At 44.0% G+C, this 10,636-nt stretch overlaps 1 long non-coding RNA gene across 1 annotated transcript; it reads left to right on the forward strand.

The window, feature by feature from the left end:
- Positions 1 to 760: 760 nt before the first annotated feature.
- LOC144145142 (uncharacterized) lies at positions 761 to 10,211 on the forward strand. Its single transcript, XR_013317439.1, has 3 exons — positions 761 to 903; positions 8,751 to 8,826; positions 9,974 to 10,211. It is a non-coding gene; the product is annotated as an uncharacterized LOC144145142 (long non-coding RNA).
- Positions 10,212 to 10,636: the final 425 nt, after the last annotated feature.

Below are 10,636 nucleotides of genomic sequence, written 5' to 3' on the forward strand. Positions count from 1 at the left end.
TGATTCATGAGGAATAATGAGTGTTCAATTGCATGAATTCGAGAATCATTCGAATGAACTATGATCGCGGCTTTGATGGGCAGTGTACTTATTCTGCTTTTTTATTAAAATTAACGTGCTGCTAAAGGGCAAGCATTTTCTGCTTGATAGACCACTATAATTTCACGAGTGCATCCGAGAGCATGCTGAAATATTGTGAAAAAATAAGAGGAGTGCGCACGAAGCAAAAGAAAAATTGCGGAGACTCAATCCGCGGTTTGCGCTGAATTGGACCGATGTCCGGCGTATACGGGGCCGGTGTGCTTTTTTACGTCTACATTGAACCTTTTGAAAGCGAAGCGCAAGCGGGGTTGTTTCTTCACCTCATACCCACTCACCAGTGTGTATAATATGGCGGCAATTGCAGCGACCAGTATCATTTTTACGACTTTGTTAAGTTTACAGCGCTATAGAACTTGAAGCATTATGAGGCTTTAATGTCGGCCATAATTACAGTTGTATCCGCAAGCAATAAAAAATGAGATTTAGCGGAAGGGATTGCCCAGAAAGCAGGAAAAACAGCTGCAGAGTTTAATGGCGCAAGGTAAAAAGGGGTAAAGAGAGGCATGTTTAGACTTCCTGTCGAACTGAAATGGTGACCGACGTATACTAAAAATATGTGCTTTTTACGATGGTTTGCGTCCATTAAATTCGAAGCGGAGGTTTCCTTTCGGCACTTTACACTTTCCGGTATTTTTACCTGTCGTTACATTCCAGATTGGACATTGTTCTTGGGTGCGTTGGAGCGCATATAAGAAGCGCTTGTGATCCGTCCACCTACATATTAGGAATCGTTCAACGATCCACTGAACACCCAGAGGAGAGCCCAAGAACGCGCATCCTGCCTTCATTCAAGCTTCAAAGGTAATGTGTATGACTCATTACATTCCTCGTTCGAAGCCTTCTTCCTTGTTCCAGTGCCTATTTCTGCCGTTGGTGTGTAGGGGGTAGTAAGATGGCCAGCTGTAATAGCAACGCAGATTCTTCTACTAAGGAGATGAGCGCCTAAAGTGCCGTCGTTTCTACAGCTACTGGAACAGTATCAGCATAACAATTAAGAGCAATATAACTGTTTGATCGTAATAATCATAAAGGCTGATCAAAAGGTGGATGATCATAAAGGCTGTATAACGCGCACATCGCAGACATAGTTTGAAAACAAACATATTTACGTTTCTCATCATTACGTAATCGTCGCGACTATGGCGTAGTGATTGCTTAATAAAACTTGTAAAAACACAATCTTTATCCTGGCAGACAAACAAGAACCTTTCCGTTTCCTTCTTTGATAAACCCGTGTATTCGGAGCCGACCAGAGTTCCGCAACCTTCACACTTCACTGGTAGCACGTAAATAAAATTTTATGGTGGGAAACTTTTGTTGAAAAAAAAAAAACTAATACCCTTTTATCGTAACCGCGCTCCTGCCGTCAGTGCAAAGGTGAGGACAGCCGACGGAAATTATGTGACGTTGACAACTTCGCTTTGACCAGCTAGTAACGAAGTCTAAATTAAACTCAAAGTAATATTGTAGTGCTCAGAGCAGCCAGTTTTTGACAAACCCAAGGTAAAGCAAGAGTTACGGCCATTTCCTGTTTAGCATTTGCAATAAAGCCGGCGTTTAGGAAAGCATTCTTGTAGCTGCCCGATATTCGTTTACGGACACTAAAGAAGCGGCCCCCGAACTATAAACAGCTCAGCTGCGAAACAGATTGTAAACCAGGCACACGTACCCGAAGATGCGGGCGCAGTTGCCCAGAACGGTGCAGTGTGCTCTCTCGTTTTCCGCATGCTGCAGAAAAACTGATCTCCCGCACTTTCGTTGAACGTCAATCAAAAATATACGCAATCAGGCTGTGAAATCTATTGTATAGATATTCCACGACAAATTTGTTGAAGTGTTCCTTTTACGCTATTCTAAGCAACAGAAATTGATTAGCGAAAGCATGACAAATCATATGTGGCCTGTGGGTCCGACCATGGCAATGCATCGGCTGCCAATATTCCCTGGTGTTTGGAAAAGGTGACAAGCCAACAAATGGCGAAGCTCTGGAAGGCCAATATTGGACAATGCATGACAAACAATGTCGCCTTGATAAAGCCTATGCGTCGACGCCATGCTATTTTCAGGCAAATGTCTGGCTTTCTGGCCAGTCCTTATGGCCAATGCCTATTCTTAGAGTTGCCTTCCTTCCCAATTTCTGCTTTATACATGTCTTTATAGAGAAAAAATAATAGGTACGTATAAAATATTTTTTTACAGTGAGAGATATAAAAATAAATAGGACTACATGAAAACGTATAGAATATACGCCGCTCATAACAATATTGTGTGCACTGAACAAATTCCGCAACAAAATTTTCAATTATTTGAGTTGAAGACGTTCAAGGAGCACCATAGCACGCCCGCTTACTTTGCTTACATTTTGATTATGTACATATCACACATTAATTTACACAGTAACATGTCTGAAATGGTAAGAAAAAAAAGAATTGTTCTACAAAATCTTGAACATGACAGAGTGAGCGAGAATAGCAACTTTTATGAAAGAAAAGGCAAGGGAAATAGTACACAAAAAATTAAAAAGGTTCATAAAGCTGCAAACAATCTTTAAAGTACGCGTACAAAGAAAATAATTCAGGTAAATGTAAAGAAGACCTTCTTCCTCGGTAACGTGCCGATCTGCCTAGATCACAATAAGCATTTCAACAATACTACTGTAGAACAGCCTATGTTGGAAGAGTTGTTCTCTCTGGCGCATATGCGACTTGTCCACGGGAAATACCTTTACGTTGTAGCGTGGTGTGTTATGTAAATAAAATCTTCTAGACAATGCTAAATGTTCGCTGAATGCTGAATGCAGTACCTAGAACTCTCCTTTACGAACGTACTTGTGCAAAATACTCAGCCCAGAAAGTTTAGTTGTTAACAGTCGTTCCCAAACAAAAAATGTGGTGCACTTACTGCTATTTATTATTCAATGCTGTGCTTTACGACAGCAGTTACGTGGCTTGTTTTTAAGAAAACAGTGCGGAATTTCCATTTAAATGTGCTTCATGGTATGGCGGTCGTTGAAGCTAATTCAGGATGGTCAAAGTTAAGTCGACAGTTTTCTTTATTACTCGGTTGGCTGCACATAAACACTACCTCAACAGTGAGGTTGTGCGCCCAGGGGGACACAAAATGAGGTGGTAACTATGGATATCAGTGCCGCAATTAACTAAAATTGAATATTTATCTTTTGAGTGCCTGTAGTAAGCAGGCATGTTTGTATTGAAAAGTTAGGCGCAATCGTGTTTCTACGCAGTTTCATTTGGCAGAATTCCTCTAGCGCATCCGTACTTCCAGATATTGAACTGCGCCGTCTAATTACCGTTCGCATGATTACACATGCTAGACAGTGAACGCTGGCGCAAAGCTCCTCCCTCCCACGCTGTGCGGGTCTTCACGTAACGCTAAGCGCCTAATTAAAAAAAAAACCTATCGACTTAGCTTTGATCACCCTGTATATAAAGTACAAGAGCGCAAGCATCACTCCAGCGGTTCCGTGTAATTTTGTTGTGCCACACAAAATGAATCGCAACAGAGAAATGCGCCTTCAACGTTTTATTTGCCTAAGTTTTGTTTTCCTACAACGCGGAATGAGAAAATGCAAGGTAATGCCCTACACGTTGAGTTGAGAACGCACGAACGTTTACATGTTTTTCGGAAGACATATGTTCCAGCCTGGAGCTGGCAGGGGAGCCCTGTGGCCGTTCAATGCGTTACACTTTTAGGGCGCAGCCGAATAAAGCGAGAATTCCGAGCGACTCTAGAAACCTAACTCATTGGCTATAAAACTGGTCATGGTGTTGCTGTCTCTGTCGCTCTTTTTCCTCGCAGAAGCCCCAGATCCAATGAGACCGACGTTGAAGCCCAGCAGTAGTGTAATTACCTTGTCGCTTGGCAATATCTCTACGTAGCTCACGAAAATAACAAAACTAAAGCTTCATTTATAGCTAGCGTTTAATAACACCAGTTTAATACAGCCATAACTCATACTGCTCACGTCTTCAACGCAAGCTGGACGTCATGAGCCTGCAGTGTGAGCACGGCAGCTTACTCGGAAACACAAAGCCGGAAACAGGTTAGCTAGAACTGGCGTCACACACATCGAAGCACGTCTACGTGACCGCTGAATTCTTGGCTAGAACCACCAACACTACGCACCACTCAAGCGTGTGAACCATTAAAAACACAGCTCAAGTTTAGGCGAGAACCAGCGCAAGCTATACCCGCACCAGGCTCTGAAAAAGTAAATGGTGACTCATGTTTTAAGCGGCTGGCCGCAGTAGGAGAACGGCGCTATTCCATCACGTAGATATCCTTCAAACACTGTAACCGACACTAAAACACACCTACACAAGTGATACGGCCGTTTCAGCAACAATACAAACGCAGCCGTCGCTGCGACTCGTAAGGACATCTCCGAAACCGCGGTGGCAAAAGTAGCGTGGACGTGCACGTTGCAAGTAGCCCGCCGGACACCGTTGCATTAGCACGCACAAATGACTCATGCCTACAATACGTGTAACACAATCTCACACGAAAATTTGAATACGCTGCCTTCTGGTTCGTACAGGCTTTGTTTCGTGACGCGGTGCTTCGCCCTCTTTGTAACTACTTTTTGTAGCTTTGTGGCCTGTTCACCCCGCAAACCGGCGTGTTTATACACGTCAGGTTCATGGAATGCGGTCGGCCTATGACCAATTTTATTGCGTGGCCGAGGCTGAGTCTCGGATAAGGTTTTTGTGTGACGCTACTTCCTGTCACCGTTCACATGACGCCCAATAAATCTTTCAGTGATGTACCGATCGGTGGCCAATGGCTTGGAAGCCTATAGGAAACAAATGGCGTTTCCAAACAATAGAAATTCGCCACCACCGCTTGCAATGCTGCATCTACGGCAGTTGTAATTCAAGGAGATAATTGCTGCAAAACCTGCAATACAGGTTCTAACACAGGGAAATTTTCGGGCTATCTGAGTCAAAGTCAATAGCTAAAAATGTTTTGGATTTAGCTGAGAATTTCTTCGTCGTTCTTGACGGCAACGGCAACAGCCACGCCTCACGAAATGCGTCGTAATAAATGGGAGGTTTACGAGTTGTTCTATGGACGCAGACTCAAAACGCGCTTTTTCTCAGTCAGTAACATAACGAAGAGTTCCTTCATATAGGATTGGCGAAACTTCCCATATGTCCCGTGCATCAAATAGCCGCTCTACGATGAAATTTCCCTACAGTGGCGCTATCTGTTGGTGATAAAATGAACTGCACAACATGCCTAGACGTTGCATCGCTATGCGGGACGGCCCGACTTTCCGAATTGACGCGGTCACGTGAATCTCTCTGCGCTGTTCGAGGTTAACTCCAGAGCTCTCGGCCCGTATGTGTTCGTGGCGAGTTGCATTAAGCAATCCTTTATTGTAAAAACACATCAAAAGTTTGCTTTAATAAACACATTCAGCGTTTTCTCTGGCGTTTTGCGCCCAAGCAGACATACGAGCGCATTGCGGTCTCCTGCATCTGCTGTTGTCAGGCAGTGACAAAGAGTTTGAAATTCACTTCGACAGTTTTACGCATTGTTAAACGATTTATTTACAGCCGCCTGATGGCCCACTAAAATAGTATTAAAATACAATGTGCGGTAGGCCGAGCGACAACAGAAAATTTAGTACTTCAGGTCCTAATGTTTAAATGCCGGAGTGCCCGCAAAGGCGCCGACGTAAATACAATTGCAACATACAATGCACCAGAGTAAACAAAGCAGTGAAAAACTTACAAAAGTACATAAATCACGAAACATGCACACTTAAAATAGCGCTTAACCTAGAATTGTCAGTTTGCAAATTAGTATGGTTTCTGTATCGTGCGTACGGTTGCCCCACCGTACTCGCAATCCAAAGTGTGGGGGGAGTGTACAGGGGCATGCCGATCCAAGGGTGCAATCCAAAGAGCTAGGAACATAGCCCAGTTGTAAGACTTCGACAAGACTCATGGGGTGTGTCCCGCTTCCGGGGTATGTAAAACCGTGTGAGCATGGTGACTCGGCGCAAACGCAAAAAGTACATCTTGTAAGTGTTGACCAACATACCGCTCCGTGTACGTGTAACGGGTTGCAACCAAAGGGAGGTTGGGGCACTCTTTGGGTGCTGCAAGACTCAACCACAACGTACAGATTTTTTTGATCATGGGTCATGCGTAGATAAATAGTTTGGTGCATGAAGGATTTCGCCATAAAATACAAACCGAATTCATTCCTTCCTATCCAGGTCGCTTTTCTTTTTGTCATGGAATAACGTAAATCGCCGAGCAAGCATGCTACCAAAGATTTGGAAAATAATCGCATAGACCGGGCACAGTCCAAACAAGAAGTCACTATTCAGGGCATTTATGCAGTAAAACCCCGATTATACGACTTTCTCAAGGCAGTGAAAAAGCGTCATTAAATCCGGGCCTCGTAAACTCCGAATAACAACAGTTACACCTGTAAACTCAGTTTCCCGCGAGTTATCTTCAAAAAACTTCAATTGAAACTCCAAATTACAGCTTTGCAGGGTTCGGAAACCAAAATCGCCAAATTTTGAATGCGAAAAAAAGTGATGGATGGCAGGTGCAAATGCCACTGTACTAAAATAAACCAATGTAATGATTCCCGCTAGCCAGTGCGAACCATGGCACACACGATCTCGACAAGGACATGTGGAAGCCGAAGCCTGTCACTGTAACCTCATTTGCGATTCACTGCTGAGTGGGAGAAATGAACACCTGAACACTGCATCAGCGACCGTTGCGCAACAAGACGCGACATCAGTGGCGAGTGGGGAAAAGCGAATCTGCAGAGGAGCAGGCGGCTGCTAGAGGGGAGAGAAACAAAAGACGAGACAGAGAAAAAAAACTATGCCGGAGCGGAGCGAATAAGCGGGCTTAAGGTCTGGGGAACAGGCCCGAAGCACTTTCATTTCGTCTGCCGGTCGGTCACGCTCTTCACGTGGGTCATCCGATAGCGCGGGTCAGGCATGAAATCGCCTGGGATAAACCAGGTTTTTAAGCATTATTTTTACGGCGACATCGCCGCGACTCGATTTGTCAGTCGTAAAACCGGATTGTCGTAAAATCCGGCCACATATAACCGGAGTTTACCTGTATATAAATTTAGTTTCATGGTCTTCTTGCCGAGAAGTATGTTAACGCAGCGTAAAACAAATTGCCTCCAGAACACACTGTGAAGGTGGTTGGAAATTAGTGCTGTGAACAACCCCTACAACAATTCTACATGCGACGTCACTTGAATTCGCACACGTGGCCCTAGAAAAAGTGAAACCAGAGATTCTGCCGGCCCTTAGCTGGGATTCGCGGGGGCGCCGTCTCGAACGCAGCAGCGTCGGCTACGGTCGGACTCGGCGGGCGGACACCGCTGCTTTAGCACGGCGGTGCGCTGGAAGAAGGAAAACGGAGAGCAGCGTGTTTCGAAGGGTGAGACCGCGGAACCTAGCCATTTTGATGTGCTAGCTCGGGGCTACACCACCACGCGACACAAGCGCAGACAAAAAAACAATCCGGCATGTGAGTTACTGATTCCCATTTATACAGATTTAAACTATCTTCGTAAGTTTGAGAATTGCGAGAAAGCTGACGGAACCTTTGTAATCGCTGTTTATCAGAACCAGTTGCTCAATTCATCTTTTGTAATACCTGTTAAAAACAACCGAATTGGTATTTAGGAATTTAGAAAACGCAGTCCCATTCGTGACAAGCAGTGCGCAAAAAATGGCGTTTCTACAGCGGCCATATGCCTGTAAGTGGCCTCCACATTTTGTTTTCTCACACTGCAAACCAATCCCTAACGTATCTTTGCCGTACCACCACTTTATGCCATCGTTTCCGGATTACCCAGAAGGTGCTGTCGAACAAGTTAACCAGGCCGCATGAAGTAAGCGCGCAATGGAAGCGATGCTGCGCCAAAACAGGCCCTATACCCTTGCTAAAGCAGACGACAAAGCCTGCGGAAGGGTACCGCTGACGCGCACGCAGCGGTGACCACGGGGATCGCTGGGTAATAGCGCCCTATCGCCGCGCCGTCTACACTGTGCGCCGTGAGTGAAAAGCGGCTCCGCCCGTCCCTCCCCCCCCGGCCGCGCTGGGAGTTTCTTGTCCGGCATGCCATGAAATAACCATTGGCTTGTAGAGGTAGAAAGATCTTCTTTAAAATTAACAATGAATAGAAATGGACAGTCACAGGCAAACGGTTAACACTGTGGAATGCCCGGTGAGGACAAAACGATCACGTATGGGGCTTTTTCTTGAAGTTGACGAATTTCCACAATTTAGCGAAAGTAAGCCGTCGCCTATTACGGTCCGCAATTACGTGTTCATTTTATTTTAGGTAGTCCCGTTTTCGCAGGGACCTTAATTTGAAAAAAAATGTTTCACCCAACAGAGTATTTGGTCCGTTTGTAGCGGGTTAAAACCCTCATAAAACAATTCTAGGAGGTGCATCCTGAAAACCCACGTCGATAGTGTAGGACGTTCTTCTGGATTTCATCTTTTACTTCTTGGGTTATTTTTGCGTAGAAGTAACCAGTGTAAGCTTTAAAAAGCACAGTCCTCCAACGATGCCAACAATGTACGCTGATTTTGTCGTCACACTAAAAGTGTTTTTACGCCTTGCAGAAGTCCAAGATCATCAACATGAAACTGCAACTTGTCCTTCTTGTTTTGGCAATTTCGGGTCTTCTGATTGTCTCGGGTAAGAAGACGTTCAATAAAACGTAATGCCTTTAATCCGAAGCTTTCTTGTATGAGTGCGAAATCATTATTGAATGTCTTTACGTTGTCAACCACACGCTAGCACAGAAAGGGACAAGCAGAAAATACATGTGTAGTACGGTTAACAATTAGCTTTTACTTCTACAGTAGCTGAAGGTAACTTGCACATTTGTTATGACATGGACAGTGAAAATATGGCTCGAGGTACGTCACCTTCCTCTCAGTACACATTCCTTTCTTCTTTGCCGGAAAAAAATCAAAAGAGTTGCCTGCCTTGAATATTGTGGGAAGAGGGAGCCTTTTGATTTGCATTTTAAAAATACTTTACTTGTTGCTCTTTAGTGCGGTGAGAAGGGCAGAATTTCCTAGCAGTTCGTTCGTAGATGGCCATGTTAGAAATCAATATTTACAAAAGAAAGACTTACAAATTGCCACCAACTATCCACAGCTACGCAACAAATTTTAATGAATGTAGATTGTACATTGGTCTTCCCCGAAAATGTATTGAAGGGCAGTATTTTACCGCAGTAAGGCTGCGTTACTGCGTGGTCTCTATATATATTTTTACCGAAAAACATAATTTCGAGTCTTGACAATACTAGCCGCAACCTATTTGTAAAAGGTTGACATTTACAATAAAGATTATATACATGTTGCTTTTTCTGAACGAAATTCCTCTTGCCTATTTTTACATTAACACGTAATAATAATAATAATAATACTTTATTGATGACATGAGTAAATACAAACCAAGGAACGGGCCTGCCAAAGCCGCAGTTGATAGATATAAAGCTGGCACTGTTCTTGCCGTGAGATATTTTTGGAGAACATTCCTGCCTCGTGTTGTAACTAAGTGCGGTAGAGTGCGCTAGAAATAAAGAAATCTTGTATTCCCCAGGTCTCCTAAAACTATCAAATATACGTAAGTATTGCTAATGCAGTAGAGTAGCTATTTTTCTTACGCAACTGTAAATTACATATGGCATGTACACCATTTTTTCATCGCAAGGTGACGGGTGTACATTTTAGTGAGCTCGACGAATTTTTGCGGTAGAAAGTCGTTGCTTGTTCAGCGCACCCAGCACAGTTTTTTTCTTCTGATTTGTTTTCTCCCTAATTGTGTTCAGGAACACCAGTGGAGCCTGCTGCCCATTCTAGAGCTGACACCGAAGCCAGCGAAAGAGCTGCAGTTGCAACTGGCGACCAGGAGAGAGCGCTTCCCCCCGGCTGCCTGGCATCCCTATGTGGCTAGGGTCGAAAATGGGGTACAAGAGATTTCAGCCCTCGCGGAATTTTCTTTCTATGGCTGCGTTCAGCCATTGTCAGGGCTGTAATAAAACTTGACCGATTTTGTCCGCTGGTCAAAAAAAGTTCTCTCGTTTGATTGAACTAACGTACGTGGAATGCGCCAAAATGGATGTAGAGAACTTTAATTAGTCCTCCTAATGCCAACATGACCGTCCGTTTTATAATTGGAGTTCGCATTTAGAACTGCCATCTGTGTTCCCTCTAAGCACTTCGTTTGGCAAAAGAAACTTCAAATGCAGATTGTTCTAAGGCAATCGCAAATCCAAAATAAAGAAACTGACAGTGAGTTTACGGTGACTCCAAGGCAACCTTCTAAAAACTTGTTTATTATACTAGTAGCAGTTCGAACAGTGAATATTGATGACAGACCTCAGGTGAATACAGTTTGCCAGATTGCACCGAAGAGATGTTCAGTGTTGTTCTATGCAAAAAGATGCAGCAACATTTAAGGATTAACTTCTGGTTCTAACAGCACCACTGAA

Source organism: Haemaphysalis longicornis, unplaced genomic scaffold (assembly GCF_048455015.1).
Source record: "Haemaphysalis longicornis isolate Haplotype H1 unplaced genomic scaffold, Haemaphysalis longicornis Haplotype H1 scaffold_7, whole genome shotgun sequence".
Lineage (NCBI taxonomy): Eukaryota > Metazoa > Arthropoda > Arachnida > Ixodida > Ixodidae > Haemaphysalis > Haemaphysalis longicornis.